Source organism: Triticum aestivum, chromosome 4D, assembly GCF_018294505.1.
Source record: "Triticum aestivum cultivar Chinese Spring chromosome 4D, IWGSC CS RefSeq v2.1, whole genome shotgun sequence".
Lineage (NCBI taxonomy): Eukaryota > Viridiplantae > Streptophyta > Magnoliopsida > Poales > Poaceae > Triticum > Triticum aestivum.
The window spans coordinates 176,956,612-176,975,864 of record NC_057805.1 but is presented as its reverse complement, the minus strand read 5'-3'; positions in this window follow the sequence as shown (position 1 = coordinate 176,975,864).

The following is a 19,253-nucleotide window of genomic DNA, read 5'->3' as shown; positions in this document are numbered from 1 at the left end:
GCTCGACGCAGCGCTGGAAGACTCCAGTGACGCTACGCTTAACAAGTTCTCTGTTTATTATTGCGTATGCTCCGGCTCGGTGTTGAACTAGTCTTGCCGAGATCTCATCAGTCGGCAGCTCTCTGTTTACTAGGAAGTTGAGGATGGGCTGGGCCCATGATGGAGCTGTGACTTCTTCTGTTGTCAGTACGGCTACTGTGACCCGGGTGGGTGGGTTGGGTGGTGGAGAGTTGGAGTCGGCCACCGCCTGTTGTGTCGTTGCAGTCCCCGGGCCGATTGCTGCAGTCCCCGGGCCGACTGCTGTAGTCCCCGGGCCGGGTTCTGAAGTCCCCGAGCCGGGTGCGACTACGGCAGTCCCCAGGCCGCTTGTCGAAGTCCCCGAGCCGCCTGCTGGGTTCCCCCAGTCGGATCCGACTGCATCAGGGGCAGGCGGTACGAAGATAGAGTCCGATTCTGGAGACGGCTTGACAGACGGTTTGAGGAGGCGCTGGAGAGAGACACCGGTTGGTATGGCTTGTCGGGTGGAGCCGATCCGTGCCAGGGCATCTGCTTGCTCGTTGTCGGCTCGTGGCACGTGCAGGAACTCGCACCCTTCAAAGTATCCGCTGATTTGCTGGACGAGGAATCGATAGCTCGCCATGTTTGCGTCCTTGGCGTCCCAGTCGCCAGATGACTGCTGGACCACCAAATCCGAGTCGCCATAACACAGGATCCGGCGTATGCCGAGCTCTTTGGCTAGCCGGAGCCCGTGTATGAGCGCCTCGTACTCAGCCACATTGTTGGAGGCGGCAAAATGGATTTGCAATGTGTATCTGAGCTTGTCGCCCTTGGGAGAGGTGAGGACGATGCCGGCTCCCAAGCCGGTGCGCATCTTGGATCCGTCGAAGTGCATCCGCCAATGAGTGGAGTCGGGAGCCGGCGGTAGGTACTGGGTCTCGGCCCAGTCGACAAGGAAGTCGGCCAATGCTTGGGACTTGATGGCGGTGCGGGGCTGGTAGAAGATCGTGTAAGGAGCCAGCGCAATGGCCCACTTAGCCACCCGGCCGGATGCATCCCGGCTGCCTATGATCTCGGCAAGCGGGGCGGTGCATACGACCGTGATGGGATGCTCTTGAAAGTAGGGCTTCAGCTTCTTGGCGGCGAAGTACACTCCATAGCACATCTTCTGGTAATGCGGGTAGTTTTGCTTCGAGGTGGACAGTACTTCGCTTAAATAATATACCGGCCTCTGGACTAACTGAGCTCGGCCTTCTTCTGGGCGCTGGACCACGATGACTGTACTGACCACTCGGCTAGTCGCAGCAATGTAAAGGAGCATGGGCTCTTTCTCAGTCGGCGCTGCCAGGACAGGTGGTGTGGTCAGCATCTTCTTCAACTCGTGGAAAGCTTGGTCTGCTTGGTCGTTCCACTCGAAGTGGGTGGACTTCTTCATGAGTCGGTACAGGGGGAGAGCCTTCTCCCCTAGCCGGCTGATAAAGCGGTTTAGGGAGGCCAGGCACCCGGTAAACTTCTGAACGTCTCGCAACTTGGTAGGAATCTCCATTCTCTCTATGGCCTTGATCTTCACTGGGTTGCACTCAATGCCGCGTTCGGAGACCAAAAAGCCTAGAAGCTGGCCGGCTGGTACTCCGAACACGCATTTCTCGGGGTTGAGCTTGATCTGGAATCGGCGCAAGTTGGCAAATGTTTCTCTGAGGTCTTCCAGCAGGGTGCCGCGCTTCTCCGTCTTCACCACAATATCGTCTACATAGACGTGGGCATTTCTGCCGAGTTGCTTGAGGAGGCATTTCTGCATGCAACGCTGAAAAGTGGCACCGGCATTTCTCAAGCCGAATGTCATAGTCAGGTAGCAGAAAGCTCCGAATGGTGTGATGAAGGCGGTCTTCAGGCGGTCGGCTGGGTCCAACTTGATCTGGTGGTATCCTGAGTAAGCATCCAAGAAACTCAACAGCTCGCATCCGGCTGTGGAGTCTATCACTTGATCAATCCGTGGTAGGGCAAACGGATCTTTGGGGCAGGCTTTGTTGAGGCTGGTGTAATCTATACACATACGCCATTTATTGTTCTTCTTCAACACCAAGACCGGGTTGGCAAGCCACTCTGGAAAAAACACCTCCATAATGAAGCCGGCGGCCAGGAGCCGGGCTATCTCTTCTCCTACGATCCTTCTCTTCTCCTCCGACAGTCGGCGGAGAGGCTGCTTGACTGGTTTCGCGTCCGCTCGGACGTGTAGCTTGTGCTCGGCGAAATCCTTCGGAACACCCGGCATGTCCTTTGGGGACCATGCAAAGATGTCCCGATTCTCACGGAGGAAGTCGACGAGCTCGCCTTCCTATTTACTGTCCAGGTTTGCACCAATGACAGCAAACCTCTCCGGGTTCTCCGGGTCCAGAGGTATCTTCTTTGTCTCCTTGGCCGGCTGGAAGGAGCCCTGAGCATCATATTCCTTGGGGTTGGGGGACAGGGCCGGCTGCTTGCCGGCCATGGCCACGACTCGGTCCAGCATCTTCTTCTCTTCAGCAACCACGAGGGACTCGGCCAGTCGGCTGCTGGCTGCAGCGCACTCGATGGACTTCTTGTAGTCTCCGGCTATAGTGATGATCCCCTTTGAACTCGGCATCTTCATCTTGAGGTAGGCGTAGTGGGGCACAGCCATGAACTTGGCCAGGGCAGGTCGGCCAAGCAAGGCGTGGTAAGGGCTTTCTAGATCCACTACTTCAAACCAGATCGCTTCTCGGCGAAAGTGATCCTTGTCTCCGAAGAGAACATCCATCTTGATCTTGCCGATTGGGGAACAGGACAGGCCGGGTACGATGCCATGGAACACAGTCCGGCTTGGCATGAGCTGCTTCGCCTTGAGGTTCAACTTCTCCATGGTGTCGCGGTACAGTATGTTGATGCTGCTTCCACCATCAATCAGCACGCGGGAGAAACGGGCAGCTCGCCTTTCTGTCGCGAGGGTGACGTCCAACACCAATGCGTAGGAGCCGGGAGACGGCATCACCTCTGGGTGATCGGCCCGGCTCCAGCTGATAGGCCTTTCAGACCAATGCATGAACTCGGGGTTGCTGGAGGCGACCGCGTTGACTTCTTGGTGCTGTCGGCGCCGACTGCGCTTGTCTTCAATCTGGCTCGTGAAGACGACGTAGGCGGCGTGCTCATCTGGGAACTCATCCTGAATGGCTCCGCCTGCTGGTCGAACAGCCGGCTGTTGAGGGGCTGGAGGCGGCGGGCCGGGAGGCGGAGGCGGCACCAGCCCCTCGCCCTTGGAGATCCGCGTGAGCCAGTGGCACTTCCGGGTCGTGTGGTTGGACAGCTTCGCGCCGCTGTGAACTTGCAGGGGGCATCGAGAGTTTGCTCGTAGGAGAAGGCCGGCTGCCAAGCCGGCCTGCCGCCCTTCTTCTTGGGAGCGGGCCGCTCTTCGGGCTGTTCGTCTTCGACGGTGGCGACTTGCCGACTGGTGGAAGGCGGCATAGGGGCCTTGCGCTTGTGGTCGTTCTGGTAGGGGCGTCAGTTGGAGTCACCAGCCGGCGTCTTGGGAGCCGGAGCGAGCACCTTTCCAGAGGCGTCCACTCGGAGCTCGGTCTTCATCGAGGAGTCGGCCGTGGCGTACTTGTCTGCTATGATCAGCAGCTCGTCGAGGGTAGTCGGCTCGTCGCAGAGGAGTCGGTGCTTGAGGAGGGTGCCCTTTCGGCACCCGCCGGTGAAGTATTCTATAGCTTGAACCTCGTGCACCCCCTCGCAGGAGTTGTGGAGCTCGGCCCAATGCGTGAGGTAGTCGCGAGTCGATTCGCTGGGCCCTTGGACGCATAAGGAGAGCTGGCGGGGCTTGGGAGGCCGCTTGTATGTGCTGGTGAAGTTGCGGACGAAGATTTCCGTGAAGTCTAGCCAGCTGTTGACGCTGTAGGGCTTGAGGCTGTTCAGCCAGGTGCATGTCGTGCCTTGAAGCATGAGAGGGACGTACTTCACGACAACGCGCCTGTTGCCGTTTGCTATGCTGACCGCGGTAGAGTAGTCGATCAACCAATCTTCCGGCTTCACGGAGCCGTTGTATTTGGGCGTGTCTCTGGGGAGTGAGAACCCCTTGGGGAAGGGCCCGTCGCGGACGTGGGGGCCAAAGCAAGGCGGGCCGACATCATCTTCTTCTTCTAGCGCCAGGGATCGCGCTAGGCGGTCGATCCGGTGGTGGGCATCATTCTCGCCGACTCCTTCACGGTGGCCTAGTCGGCAACCGAGAGTCGGATGCGTGACCGGCGGCGGGGTGGGATATCTCTCCCCATGAGGCGGGGGGGGGGGGGGGGGGCGGATTGCCTTGTCGTTCCACCGCTCGGGGGCGGCCTTCTGCGTTGCGCTGAATGGCGATCCAAGTCCGGCTGCGGCTAGCAGCCGGCTCCTTGTCTTTCCTTGCGCGGGCGCCGCTTGCATTCGGCGTCCGCATGTCGCGGTGTGTTCTCGGCGCGGGGGAGGACTCTCAGCGCGGGCACTGGCTTCATGCCGTTCTGCGGCCGCGTCGATCAGCTGTTGGATGCGTCTTGTCATGTAGGGGAGCTCATCAGCCCCCAGCCCGTTCAGCTCTTCTGCGGCCGCCTGAGCGGCACGCAGGTTCTCGAGCGGCGTGGCGTAGACTGGGCGGTCTGCTCCCCTCATGCTGGCGATGGCCGCGCCGCACTTCTTGACGAGGCCGGCTCAGCTCGGCCCGCCAGGAGGCGGCGTACCAAAGGCGGCGCGGTCGACTTCGCGCTGGTGAGCTTTAGTGAGGCGTCTCATGGATGCTATCTTCTGGCCCTCCGCGATGAGGGCGAGGCGGCGTGCCTCCAGAGTCTCGGCGTCGGCATCGGCCGGGATGGGGACGGACAAGTTGTGCAGCGCCGCTTGTAGGGCGTCGTGGGCGTTCTCGCCCAAGACGGCGCCGTGGCTGATGACCAGCACCTCAGTGACAGCGCTGCTGCCACTGTCGGCTCGAGGGAGGGGGTCGTCATTGATTACCACGTTGGTGGGGAAGGCGTCAAGCGATGCCGTGTCGGAGTCGACAAGCATCGGGTCGGTGGAGCCGACCGACTCCAAGTCCGCAGCAAGCTCGCTGGAGACGTGAAGCTGGTCGAGGAGGCTGACGAGGCGGCTCTCGGGGTAGTCTGTGCCCGCGTCGGACGCGGGCTCGTCGGAGATGCGAGTCTCGCCAAGAAGGTCGGCGAGGCAGCTCGCCGCGTAGGCGTCGTCGACGCCTTGCAGCGCGTCAGGGCAAGCGCCATCGGGCGTAGCGGGCTGGCTACGCTCGCGGGGGAGGAGGGTTCCCGTCCAGAACAGGTCTCCGGACGACGGTGCACCTGGCCCCACGGTGGGCGCCAAATGTCGGGTGGTAGGTGCGACATATGCCAACGGGTGGCTTATCATTGTGGGAGCCAGTAAGACATCGCCGGTGCCTGGAAACGGGATAAGGCGAAGACATGCACGCCGGCGAATCTTACCCAGGTTCGGGGCTCTCCGTGGAGATAACACCCCTAGTCCTGCTCTGCGGGGTCTCCGCATGATCACTAGATCAACACAAGTAGCTACAAGTGCTCCTTGAGCTGTTTGGCTAGGGGAAGAAGAAGGGCAAGGCTAGCTCTCCTTTTCTCTCTATGTGGTGTGTAAAACTCTATGAGATCAACCCTTTGCATGGGTGTCCCGGGGGATTTATATAGGCCTACCCCCCAGGGGTACAATGGTAATCCGGCTGGGCGCGGGTCCCAGCCGTCAGTGTCTGTGCTCGCCGGCTTCTCCGCCGGCCGTTGGGGCCCGCCGACTGGTGGGTCCCGCCGGCTGCCGGCCTCTTGGCCGACAGGCCGGCCCCACCGCCTGGGGGCCTTGTCGGCGGCTGGTTACTGTTGCCTCGCCCCTGATGACGAGGGCTTTGTCGAGGTAAGCGTGGCTATAGTGCCGCCGCCTTGCGGGCTCTCACTGTAGCCTCACCTCGTCTTGTCTCCTTAATGATGCACATGTTTCAAGGGTGGGAGGTAGCCGGCTATTGGGAGCCGGCTATGCCCCAGGCCGGCTAGGGGAGGCCGGGCCGCCTTCGAGCGTCTCTCTGGCTAAAGGGGCCTGCCGCCCGCGGGCCGTACTGGCGCCTGCCGTGGGTGACGTCGAGGTCAACATGGCTACAGTGCCGCGCCGGACGGGGGATGGCTGACCCGTACGGCACCCTGTGGCCATGCATGTTCCGGGATTCGGGGGTAGTCGGCTGTACTGCAGCCACGCCCCGTCTTATCGCCGTTATGTGGGTGTAGCCCTGGTGGGTGCAGTCTTGGCCGGCTTCTGGGAGTCGGTCTTCTTCATGGCCGGCTTCTGGGAGTCGGTTCTCTTGGGGCCGGCTTCCTGGAGTCGGCCATCTTGTAGCTTTCTTCGGGAAGGTTTTTGAGGCCGGGTCGCCTTCCGGTAGTCGGCCTTGGGGATAGCCGGCCAGAGGAAGGCGGCCCCATGCTCTGGATGCTTGAAGGCTCGATTGGCCTAATAACTTTTTGAAGAGCCAGGGGGAGTCGGTTAGGCTACCCGTGGCCATTTACTCCGACAATTCGGTAGCTCCGAGATCACTTCTGTAGAGAACCAAAACTAAGCCTTTTTACTCAATTGTTTTGCAAAACCTATGTACTTTGTGATGCTCATCTACTCTACCTCATCTACAACATATTCACAGGGTCTGCTGTCAGTGAGCTTGAAGAGATGTCTGATCAAAGTGATAGTCAGAACAAGTCTGAAGAGCATGTTCAGTTGAGTGAGGGTACTAGTCCCTCAGGGAGCTATGATGAGGGCAGCAGGAGCACACCTAGTAACTTGCCAAAGACAGCTACCAGGACAAGGAAGAAGAAAACTTCAAATTCTGAAGATGAAGATTATGTGGCTGTTGAGGATAAGGCCACTTCCAGAAAGAAAGTGCTGAAGAAGGAATATAGCACTGCTGCTGCAACAAAGCCTGGAATGAAAACAAAGGCTCCAGCAAGAAGAGTTCCAATGTCAAAAGCCAGAGCCTCAACTGCTGAAGCTTCCAATCCAAAGAAAGTTGCCACAGGTGAAACTATGAAGTTCACCATTGAATCAGATGATGGTGAAGCAGCAGGAGATGGTAAGAAGAAGAAGAAGAGGGCAAGAACCACTACTGCCAGAGTTCTTGGCAAGCCCTCAGTGAAGAAAGATTCTGAAGGAGAAGAGGAAGAGGAAGAGGATGCTGCACCAGCACCCAAAACTCAGAAGCTCATGGGAGATGCAATCAGATCATGGGCTGCTCCATCTAAGCCCAAAGATGCTCCCAAGGCTGCTGCTCCAGCTCAAAAACCCCCAAAACCCAAGAGAAGCACCAGGAACATCCCTGTTGAGGAGAAGAACAAGGCCGTAGTGCCTGAAGCTGCTGAAGAAGAAGACTCACTTGTTTTGAGGAAGTTGAAGCCCAAGATCCCTGACCACAATGATGCACATCCTGTTGCAGAGAACATGAAAATCAGGAAGGATTCAGGACTGAGATTATGGAGACAGTCTGATCCATATGCTGTCAGGAGGAGAACTGCTGTTGACTACAGGTTTCACACTAAGGAATAGCAAGACTTTTATGAGACAGTTTTGCTTGACAAGAAACCCATTGTGTGTGACATGAGATGGGTTGACTGGGAGTACGTCAAGAAGAATGAAGATCACTATCCAGGTGTATATGACAGCTTCAAGGCATGTGGAGTTGATACATTTGTTGCCCAGAAGCTCACCAAGTGGAATGATGAGCTCATCATGCAGTTTTACTCCACTACCCACTTCTACCCCGATGGGAAGATCATTTGGATGTCAGAAGGTACTAGGTACCAATCTTCTGTTGAAGAATGGGCTCAATTGATCAATGCCCCAGCACAAAATGAGGATGACTTGGATGTTTATGCTGAGAAGAAGAAAGACCACAACACTATGGCCAACATGTACAGAGAGATCCCAGATGATGCTCTGGAAACTCATAAGTTTGGATCTGTCCACTTTTTGTTGTCTGGTCTGCCTACCATTAATTGGATCCTAAGGCACACATTGTTACCCAAGTCAGGTGATCACAAGATGATAAGAGGACATGCTATCAACTTGCTACATTTGTTTGATGTGCCTCAAAAATTCAAAGTCATGAGTCTTATTGTGGAGACAATCAAGAGGACAACAGCTGATCAGAAAAGAAGTTGTGGGTATGCCCCACACATTTAGGAGCTCATCAACTCCAAGATGGGCAAAGGCAAATATCTACTGGACAAGGAGCACCTGCCCATCTACCCTGAATTTGAAGACAACATAGTTGTCATGAATGAGAATGAACCATCTTCAGCTCAAGCACATGAGAAGAGAGAGAAGGCAAGGGCAGAGAAAGCTACAAAGATGCCATTTGTTGAAGAGGCATCTCTAGTGTTCGTGGAATCCAAACAAGATCAACTTTGTTATCTGATCCAATCCACTTTGAGGATTGAGAAGGGCTTGGCCACCCTGACTCAAAACCAGGAGAGTTTGGAGAGGATCATTGAGCAGAAGTTCTATGATCTGGATGTCAAGGTAACTGAGATCCAAACTGCAGTTGAGCAGCTACAGGAGGAAGCAGAGGAGCAGAAGGGAAAGTCTACTACAAATGTTTTTGCTAGAGTGCCCAGAGGACAGAGATCTGCTGCAGTGCCAGTCACAGATACTAGAACAACAACATCAGCACCAACAGCTACAGCTCCAGTGCCACCTCCAGCAGCCACTCCACCAGCTGCAGCTACATCATCTGAAGCCTTCGTCCTTGGAGTCATCTCAACACCTCCTACCGAAGATCAAGTCTGAGAGTCGTTTAGCACTATGAATTTTTGAAATTTTTCGTAACTTGTTGCCAAAGGGGGAGAAAAATGTAGAGATCATAGGCTTCGAGAGAGAGTGTTGCTTTTTTATCTCTCTTGCTATTTCGGTTGAAACCTTTTTATTATGTGCTTATGTGAGATACTCTATGTGCTTGTGAGATACTTGTTTGATCATGTGTTTGATCATATGCTACCTTAATGCTTGTTGGATGATATTATCTCTTATATCCTTATATGATCATTCACTTGCTTGGTGATGAGTGCATGCTTTTAACTTCTATCATTTTGAGCGCTCCATCAAGATGTATGTGACATGGAAGAATAACCCATGATCCTAATCGATTGTGCATTTGCATTCAGAAGCAAATTTTAAATAATGCACAAATTTAGGGGGAGCTCTTGCTTATCACATACTTCTCAAAGAGACGATGTTTTTTCAATCTTATTATCATTTGTCGATGCTTTGATCTATATGTTGTCATCATTTACCAAAAAGGGGAGATTGAAAGTGCAACTATCCCTGGGTGGTTTTGGTAATTTCTAACAACATATAGCTCATTGAGCTAATGCTATTTCAAGATAAACATTTGAGGAAAGCTCAATGATTGGCATGGCATGGATGAGAAAAGTGGACCCCTCAAAATGCTAAGGACAAAGGATTGGCTCAAGCTCAAAGCACGAGACTCTACATTTTTCATTTTAAGTGATCCAAGATCACATTGAGTCCATAGGAAAAGCCAATACTATCAAGAGGGGGTGAGGTGTTGCTTAATGAGTTTCTTGCTCAAAGTGCTTAGTGATATACTCCAAAAACACTCAACTACTTTCTCACATGCACATATGTCCCAAACCAAAAGTCAAACTCGGCCCCACCGAAACTTTCTGTCCGGCGCCACCGAGTTCAATTGACATAGCCACTGCCAGAAACCCTAGTCTTTTCGGTCTCACCGATAGGGATCTCGGTCTCACCGAGATGCGATTGTAATCCCTCTGTTTCCCTTCATAATGTTTCGGTCAAACCGAGATGAGCGATCGGTCCCACCGAGATTGCAATGCAAACTCTCTGTTTCCCTTTCGTAACATTTCGGTCTAACCGAGATGAGCGAATCGGTCCCACCGAGTTTGCCTGACCAACTCTCTGTTTGTCTATTACCAAAATCGGTCTCACCGAGTTTGTGTAATCGGTCTCACCGAGATTACGTTATGCCCTAACCCTAACGAAATCGGTCTCACCGAGTTGACGTGTCGGTCCCACCGAAAATCCTAACTGTCACATTATGAACTAAATCGGTCTGACCGAGTTTGGTAAATTGTGTGTAAGGGTTAGATTTTGTGTGGAGGCTGTATATACCCCTCCACTCACTCTTCATTCGTGGAGAGAGCCATCAGAACATGCCTACACTTCCAATATACATTTTATGAGAGAGAACCACCTACACTTGTGTTGAGGTCAAGATATTCCATTCCAACCACATAAATCTTGATCTCTAGCCTTCCCCAAGTTGCTTTCCACTCAAATCATCTTTCCACCAAACGCAAATCCTGTGAGAGAGAGTTGAGTGTTGGGGAGACTATAGTTTGAAGCACAAGAGCAAGGAGTTCATCATCAACACACCATTTGTTACTTCTTGGAGAGTGGTCTCTCCTAGATTGGCTAGGTGTCACTTGGGAGCCTCCTTCAAGATTGTGGAGTTGAACCAAGGAGTTTGTAAGGGCAAGGAGATCTCCTACTTCATGAAGATCTACCCGAGTGAGGCAAGTCCTTCGTGGGTGATGGCCATGGTGGGATAGACAAGGTTGCTTCTTCGTGGACCCTTCGTGGGTGGAGCCCTCCGTGGACTCGCGCAACCGTTACCCTTGATGGGTTGAAGTCTCCATCAACGTCGATGTACGATAGCACCACCTATCGAAACCACGGATAAAAAATCTCCATGTCAACATTGCGTTTGCTCCCTCAAACTCCTCCCTTTACCTTCATATGCAATTGTTTTACTTTCCGCTGCTACACTCTTATAATTGCATGTATAGGTTGATTGCTTGACTTGTGCTAAGTTGCTAAAATCTACCAAGAACTAAAATTGGGAAAAGGCTAGATTTTTAATTGGTCAAGTAGTCTAATCACCCCCCTCTAGACATACTTTCGATCCTACATCATGCCTTTTGTGCAATAAAGGAAATGTTGTTATGACAAAAGGGGTTCATCGTGGTCAAAGGGCTGCTTGCCTGGGTTGGCTTGGTCTTCAAAGTCTTCTCCTTCTATTCCCTTATCGCAAATGTGATCTAACGTCACAAAGTAACGAGACTAAAATAAGGCAATAGCGAAAACATGAAAATGTAAGTGCTCAGAAAAATGTCAACCCATTTTTATTAAATACTAGGGGGAAATCTAAGAACGGAATTTTTTTTAGTTTGTGGGTTGGAGCTATAAAAGCAGAGATATGGATTTTCAAAAGTGGATTTATATACTCAAATTTGAATTTAAATATGAACAATGCAGAAAAGATTGATGGATATGTATGAAAGTTGTACCATAAAATAGGTGGGATTTTCAGAGGAACATAGGAGCTGGAAATATTGCATTTGGACAAGTATTTAATCTTGCGGAATTTTTGGAAATCTTCTGGAAAAAGAAAAAGAAAAACGCCACTGTGCAACTGGGCCAGAACAGCCACAAGCGAGCCGGCCCAGCTGGAATCCTGCCCACGCAGGTCAGCCACGTCGAAGGTGTAAATGCAGAATACGCCTTCAGCCGACGCAGCGAACTGGTGCGCGCGCATGCATTTTTAAACCTAATGGGAGGGACCCACCTGTTAGGGCGTGAGGCTGACAGACCGACCCCACGGCCGTCGTTGTCTAGCTCTGACCAGAGAGGGTGGTGAGCTTACTGGCGGCGCTGTGGTCGATGGCGAGGCGATCTGAGGGCACTCACGAGCTCAGCATGGAGTCACCATTCGGGTGGAGGTGGAGACGGTCGTTGGGGAGCAGTGGTTCGTCGCCGACGAGGAAGCCGACGGCGGAGCTTCGGGAGGTGGTTACTCCGGTCGGCTCTGGCTGTAATCGAATGGGGAAACCAGGGGAAATGGCCAGTGAGGTGAGGCAGTTCCAGGTCATAAGAAAATGGTGGCATAGGAGGCCTGTACCGCGAGATCGACGACCCGAGGTGGCGGAGCTCGAGCTCGATCTTGATCTTGAGCTCGGGCGCTCCTGGGGACGAATGGGTGGCCTGCATGGTCGATTGAGAGGGAGAGGGAGTGAGTGGTGTTGAGGGAGAGGCTGGGGAGGCTTTAAATAGCCGGGCGGCGACTCACCGTGGACGACGCCCACGACAATGGCGGTGGTGGCCAAGGAAGAGGCTTTGGAGGACTCTGTGGCGCTCGTAGGGGGTAGCGCAGGGTGCTCGGGAGAGGGAGGAGGAGCGAGGCAAGCTCGAGGTGGGACTCATGCAAGCATAGAGAGTAGCGGAGCTGGGCGGCGCTCGTGCACACGTGGGAGGGAGCAGGAAGGAGGGAGGAAGGAGGGGGGCCCGACCAACTGGCCCGTTGCAGATGTCGAGAGGCAACGACAGGGGCTCGGGGAGAGCCGAGGTGGTTGGGCACGTTGGAATGGGAGAGCTACAATGCTGGTTTGCACTGTAGTGTGCTCCAGAATGCGGCCATGGCAGCCATGGAATTATTTATAAGCCATGGTTATGGCCACTTGTGTCCAATAGTGCTATGGGGAAGTAAACAAAGCATAAATGGCCTTGGATACCCTGGAGACTCACTGGGAGAGAGTGGAGGTTGAGAGAAAGAAGAAAGTGAGCTATCCAGAGGATAAGAGGGTGGTTTTCACCCACCAATAATTGAGCTATGTGAAAGAAAAACTTACTGGAGGTAGAAGGTGATACGTCTCCAACGTATCTATAATTTTTCATTGTTCCATGCTATTACATTGTCCATCTTGGATGTTTTATATGCATTTATATGCATTTATATGCTATTTTATATGATTTTTGGGACTAACCTATTAACCTAGAGCCCAGTGCCAGTTTCTGTTTTTTCCTTGTTTTTGAGTTTCGCAGAAAAGGAATATCAAACGGAGTCCAGATGAGCTGAAAATTTACGGTGATTTTTTGATGGACCAGAAGAAGCCCCCGAGGCAAAAGAGTCGGGCCAGAAGAGCCACGAGGCCTCCACAAGGGTGGAGGGCGCCCCTCTAGGGCGCGCCCCCTATCTTGTCGTCGCCTCATGGACCCCCCTGACTTGTTCCCGACGCCAAAAATTCCTATAAATACAAAAACCCCCAGAAATAAACCTAGATCGGGAGTTCCGCCGTCGCAAGCCTCTGTAGCCACGAAAAACCAATCGGGATCCCATTCCGGCACCCTGCCGGAGGGGGAAACCATCACCGGTGGCCATCTTCATCATCCCGGCGGTCTCCATGATGAGGAGGGAGTAGTTCACCCTCGGGGCTGAGGGTATGTACCAGTAGCTATGTGTTTGATCTCTCTCTCTCTCTCTCTCGTGTTCTTGATTTGGCACGATCTTGATGTACCGCGAGCTTTGTTATTATAGTTGAATCATATGGTGTTTCTCCCCCTCTATCTTCTTGTGATGAATTAGTTTTACCTTTGAGGTTTCATTATTATCGGATTAAATACTATTATGGATTTGAGAACACTTTATGTATGTCTTGCGTGGGATACCCGCGGTGGCAATGGGGTGTTCTATTGATTCACTTGATGTAAGTTTTGGCACTCAACTCGCGGATTCCCGAGGTGACATTGGGGTAATCTATGCATAGGGGTTGATTCAGGTTTTTGTCCTTGTTTCTCTGGTAGGAATGTTGGGACACTCTTTGAGGTTCTTTATGTTGGATTGAATATTATGAATTTGAAGTTGTTTGATGCATATCATATAATTGACCCACGGATACTTGTGGTGACATTGGAGTATCTAGGTGACATTAGGGTTGATTGATGTGTGTCATATGGTGTTATTTTACTACGAACTCTAGGGCTGTTTGTGACACTTATAGGAATAGCTCAATGGATTGATCGGAAAGAATAACTTTGAGGTGGTTTCGCACCCTACAAGAAATTTCATCTTATGTTCTCCGTGATAGGAACTTTGGAGTGACTTTTGTCGCACGTTGAGGGATTGCCATATGATCTAATTATGTTATCATTGTTGAGAGAACTTGCACTAGTGAAAATTTGAACCCTAGGCCTTGTTTTCAAGCATTGCAATACCACTTTTTCTCACTTTTGTTACTTGCTACCTTGCTGTTTCTATATTTTTAGATTACAAAAACCTATATCTACTATCCATATTACGCTTGTATCACCATCTCTTCGCTGAACTAGTGCACCTATACAATATACCATTGTATTGGGTGTGTTGGGGACACAAGAGAATCTTTGTTATTTGGTTGCAGGGTTGTTTGAGAGAGACCATCTTCATCATACGCCTCCCAGGATTGATAAATCTTAGGTCATCCACTTGAGGGAAATTTGCTACTGTCCTACAAAACTCTGCGCTTGGAGGCCCAACACGAGTCTACAAGGAGAAGGTTGCGTAGTAGACATGAGAAGGTGACCAGGGGAAGTTGTGGTAAAAATTTGAGCCCATGGAGAATCCATTTGGTGTTCCAATCACTGATCACTAGAATAAGGCAGAAGGTGTTTGGTGATGAGTTAGGGTAGCTATAAGAATCCAATGACCTTGAGAATTAACAGGAATGGCTTGGAGATAAATTTGAGATGGTGCACAAAATTTGAGCTCAATTGGACAAACTCTGTAGTGCAAAGTTATACAAACTAGGAAATGGGCAGAGAGGGTTTTGAAGGGGTTTGATGGGGTTATTTTGTTCTCCATGACATGATACTTAGCAAGATCATCAACTGGGGAAGTTTGACATGGTAGAATTTTCTTGGAGTTTATGGAGAAACTTTCCTTTGTAAATATTTCAAAACCTTGAAATATCCAGGAAGGGTTTTGAGGGATTTGGCCAATATTTTGGTCATGACCATGTGTTGAAACTCATATATATGGACAGTATATGTCCACTGAGCTTCCCTAAAGTTTCTCAAATATTTTTGAAACATTAAAATAATTTTAACCTATTAAAGACCATTTATGGCCTTAAGAAAATCCTTTAAATAAAATAGCAAGGTAAGTTTTAAAATAATAATTTTGTGGTTTGGGGGATTCCTATAGCTAATAGGATTCAAATATAATTTTGATAGAGTTTTATCAACCTAAATTAAGTACTTGTAGTTCAAGCCTTAACTCAGGGGTTTTTGGAAAACCTAATTTAGAAAATGCTTTTTGGCCAAATTATTTTTGTAGGAAAATAATTTTATGACCTATACACATGGCATGTTCATTGGGCAAAGTTTTTGAATCAAGTAGATGAAATATCAGGGTTCGGGAAGTTGTTTGATTTAAGAGCACTTGAAAATAGAAAGCAAAAAATCCAAATCAAACAGAGAACAAATAAGCACAAAAGTTTTTGTTTTATCAATTTTTCATGCTTTATTAAATTAAATGATGTGGCACAAAAATCAAGATGTGACAATAGCATACATGAGATCCACAAGCATAACATGAACAATCAAGGGAAAATAGCACAAAGGTAATGGTTCTTCTCAAATCCAAAGGAGACGAGGTCTTGATGATCTAGGTTGATCCTTCTCCTTTTGAAGGTCTTGATGAACCTATGATGGGTATCCTTCTCCCTTAGGAGGTCTTGATTCCTCAATGGAGGAGGTACAAGGACCAAAGCTCTCTGAAATGATCCCATATACTTTGTTATCCCTAACAAATGTTCTAGGGACGAAATATATAGGTGGCTCGAGGTAAGGGACAAAGTGGAGGGCAAAAGAGACAAATCTCAGCTAGCTCGTAGGAAAGCCCATGCACATGGGGTAAGTTGGCCCCATGGACACGGTGCACGCCCGTGCGCATGGGGTAGCTAGAAGTTACAATGGAGGGTACCGTGCACATGGCCTCTTGTAGGCCCGTGCGCACGGGATATCCACACGCTTTCTGGATAGGCCGTGCGCATGGGGCCAAAAGAGGTCGTGCGCACGGGGTCGCCTGGGTGCATCTTCTTCTTCTAGCTGCTAGCCTTCGTCTTCCATGAAGCATTCTCGTCCTTCTTCTGGGACTTGGCGAGAGTCCTTAGCTTCTTGGTGGGGATCGTCCTCGTACCTAATGATGCACAAGGTTCCATGGTGAGGTAGTAACCAAGTCCCATACATATTCAGGTCAAGCTCTAAGAGGGGTGAGTTGTAGCGCCCAAGATGCAATTATGTCCCGATCACGTGATGAATTCATGATTGGGGCAAAATTGCATTTAGAGCGCATAGCAAGGTGGATACCATTACAGCATAGAACATGCCATGTACTGAATAGATGAGAATACCAGATAAAGGCTTACACTCGCCACAAGCTATAAGATGAATACATCAATACACAGCAATCATCATACAGAAGAGTAGGATCCGACTAGAGATGAAATCAAATGAAAAAAGAATGACATCCACCCTACAAATCCCAGGCTCCTGACCAGGATCCCATCCTACGATCGATGAAGAAGAAGTAGAAGAAGAACTCCAAAAGAAAACATGCATCGCTCTCACGTCAGACCATCGAATTACCTATACCTTGTACCTTCAAGTGTTGTCGTAGTAATCTATGAGAACACGAGGACTCGGCAATCCCATTACCATGGGTATTAAGACTAGATACGCTTAACGGGTATGGAATGGGTAAGTGGTGAGGTTGCAGCAAGCACTAAGCATTCGTATGGTGGCTAACTTACGAGTATAAGAGTGTAACACCCCGGATGTAACTTTCCATATTTGTAACTCCAACTCTTGCCATTTTCGGCTATGTGTTATGTTATTCCCTCCGTGGTCGGGTTTTGTTTTTCATTTTGCATTTTGTTCATGTCATGCATCTCATATCATGTCATCATGTGCATCTCATTTGCATACGTGTTCGTCTCATGCGTCCGAGCATTTTCCCCGTTGTCCGTTTTGCAATCCGACACTCCCACATGCACCGGCGCACCCCTTTTCGTTTCTTTTTGTGAGCGGGTGTTGAACATTCTCGGAATGGACCGAGTCTTGTCAAGTGGTCTTGGTATACCATCGGTAGACCACCTGTCAAGTTTCGTTCCATTTGGAGGTCGTTTGATGCTCCAACGGTTAACCGGGTAACCGCAAAGTCCTTTTGTGTGTTGCAGCAAAACCCCCTTCCAAACAGCCCAAAACCCCTCTGAGTCACCTCCATGCTCTCGGTCGTTCGATCACGATCGCGTGGGCGAAAACCGCACTCCATTTGGAGTCTCCTAGCTCCCTCTACCTATAAATACACCTCCCCCTCCGAAATTTCGGGCAAAAACCACCCCTAACCCTAGCAAAATCGCCGTCCGCCGCCACCGGACGCGTCTGCCGCCTCCGGACGAACCCGCCGCCGCCGCCGGCCTCTCCCGCGCTGCCACGTGGCCCAGCCACCGCGCCCCCGCCGCCGGCTCGCGAGGCCCGGGCGAGGCCCTCGCGGCCCGTACGCCGTCGCCCCGCGGCCCGGTCGCCGCTCCTCCACGCCCGAGCGCGTTGCCCCGCGCGGGACCCCGCCACCGACCGCCGCCGTCAACCCGCGCCGCCGCGTCCTCTCGCCCGCCGGCGCCGCCCGCACCCGCCCGCGCCGGCGACCGCGCCCCGCGCTCCGCCGCCGGCGACCGCGCCTCCCCCCGAGCCGTTCAACTCCGGCCGCCATCTCCCTCCTCTCCACGCCGGCCACCGCCACTGCTCCGGCGAGCTCCGGCGAACCCTAGCCCAAGCCCCGATCCAGATCCGTGAGGAGGTTGACTTTCCCCTCTCCCCGTTTCTCTGTCCCCGAACTTTTGCAACATGTGGCTCTGTTCATTGCATCATAACTCTGCATATAGCTCTGTTTCATGCGTGTAATATATTGCAATGTTCGTCTTGAGATACTCTTCATTTTGTTCTATTCTGCCATGTTCATTTGAGTCCATTTTGATGCCCAAATCTCTGGTGCAAGAGTGCTATATGTTGTTAACTGCTGTTACTTATCAGAACTTGGTGATTTGTTATTTTTGTTGCATTTGATGTGTGCATCTTCAAGTATGAGCTCTACATGTGTTTTGATGTATGCGATGCCATCTTTACAGAGGTGTATGCCATGTATTTTTGTGATCTATTTGGTGACTAGCACAAGCATGCAAACTAGGCTTCGTGATGTTTCTGATTTCAGGGACTTGGATTTTGCTGTCTGTTTCTGCTGTTATTTTGTTGCCACGTATCCATGTGTCTACAGAGAGATCCATGCTTCTTTTGAGCATGTTCAGTGAGGATGTTTTGTAGATATAGTTGTGCTCTAGCCATCCATGCCCCTGTTTGAAATTATGGAGTGCCATAGCATGTCTTAATCTTGCTCTACTTTTGCTATAAAATGTTCCTGGCAGATTGTTTACGTGTTATTCAAGTTTGCCAAGCTTGTTGTAGTTGATCCTTTCATGTAATGTATTTGCTCTTGCCATGGTTAGCTTCATAAACATGACTTCTTGCTGTAGGTATGCTTATTTTTTCATGCATTGCTTTGTGGTGAGTGAACCAAGCTCACCAAGATGACTTCATAATACTGTTTCTGCCATGATCTGTTTCCTGCTAAGTCTGAAACCTGTTAACGAAACTTGCTATGTTTACATGGTTGCCATCATATCTTATGATTCTTTTTGGCTCATGGTCAATAAGGGACTTTTGTTCTATGCATTTAGTAGATTCATGCCATGCGTTGTTTTGCTATGTTAAGTTCCTGTAGCATGTTGATTGCTTGCTTTGAACTTTGCTACCTGATGCTGTTTCAGCCATGTTCAGTATTTTCACCAAGTCTGTGAACCTGATATCTTTTGCACTTTTGCCATGCTTGTTTGAACCTGTTATAGTGTGATCTAGTCGTAGCTCAGTGTTCATCTTTTGTCAAGCATCTCCTGTAGGTTACTGCCATGTGCTTTATTGCTATGTTGGAGTGCTATAGCGTAGTTACTTGATGTATTCTAAGTGCTATCATGCTGTTAATCACAGATTCGTGTTATTCTTGTTTTGCTTGCCATTTGCAAACCGTGCATCCGTTTCCGGTGATCTTTATATCGTTTTCGACCGAAATCATCTCATCTTTCCAGTGGCATACTTGGTTTTCCAAGTTACTGCCTTGTTCATCCTTTTTCTTCTGGAGCACGCATACGCATCGCATATCATATCTTGCATATCATGCATGTATTGCATCCTGTTGCTTGTGCATTTCCCGTGATTGATTGTGGTTCCATTGCTTGTGTTCTTGCTGTGGGTAAAGCCGGGAGACGAGTTCGTGAACGAGGAACCTGTTGAGTACGCTTACGAGGATCAAGCTTTCGACAACTCTG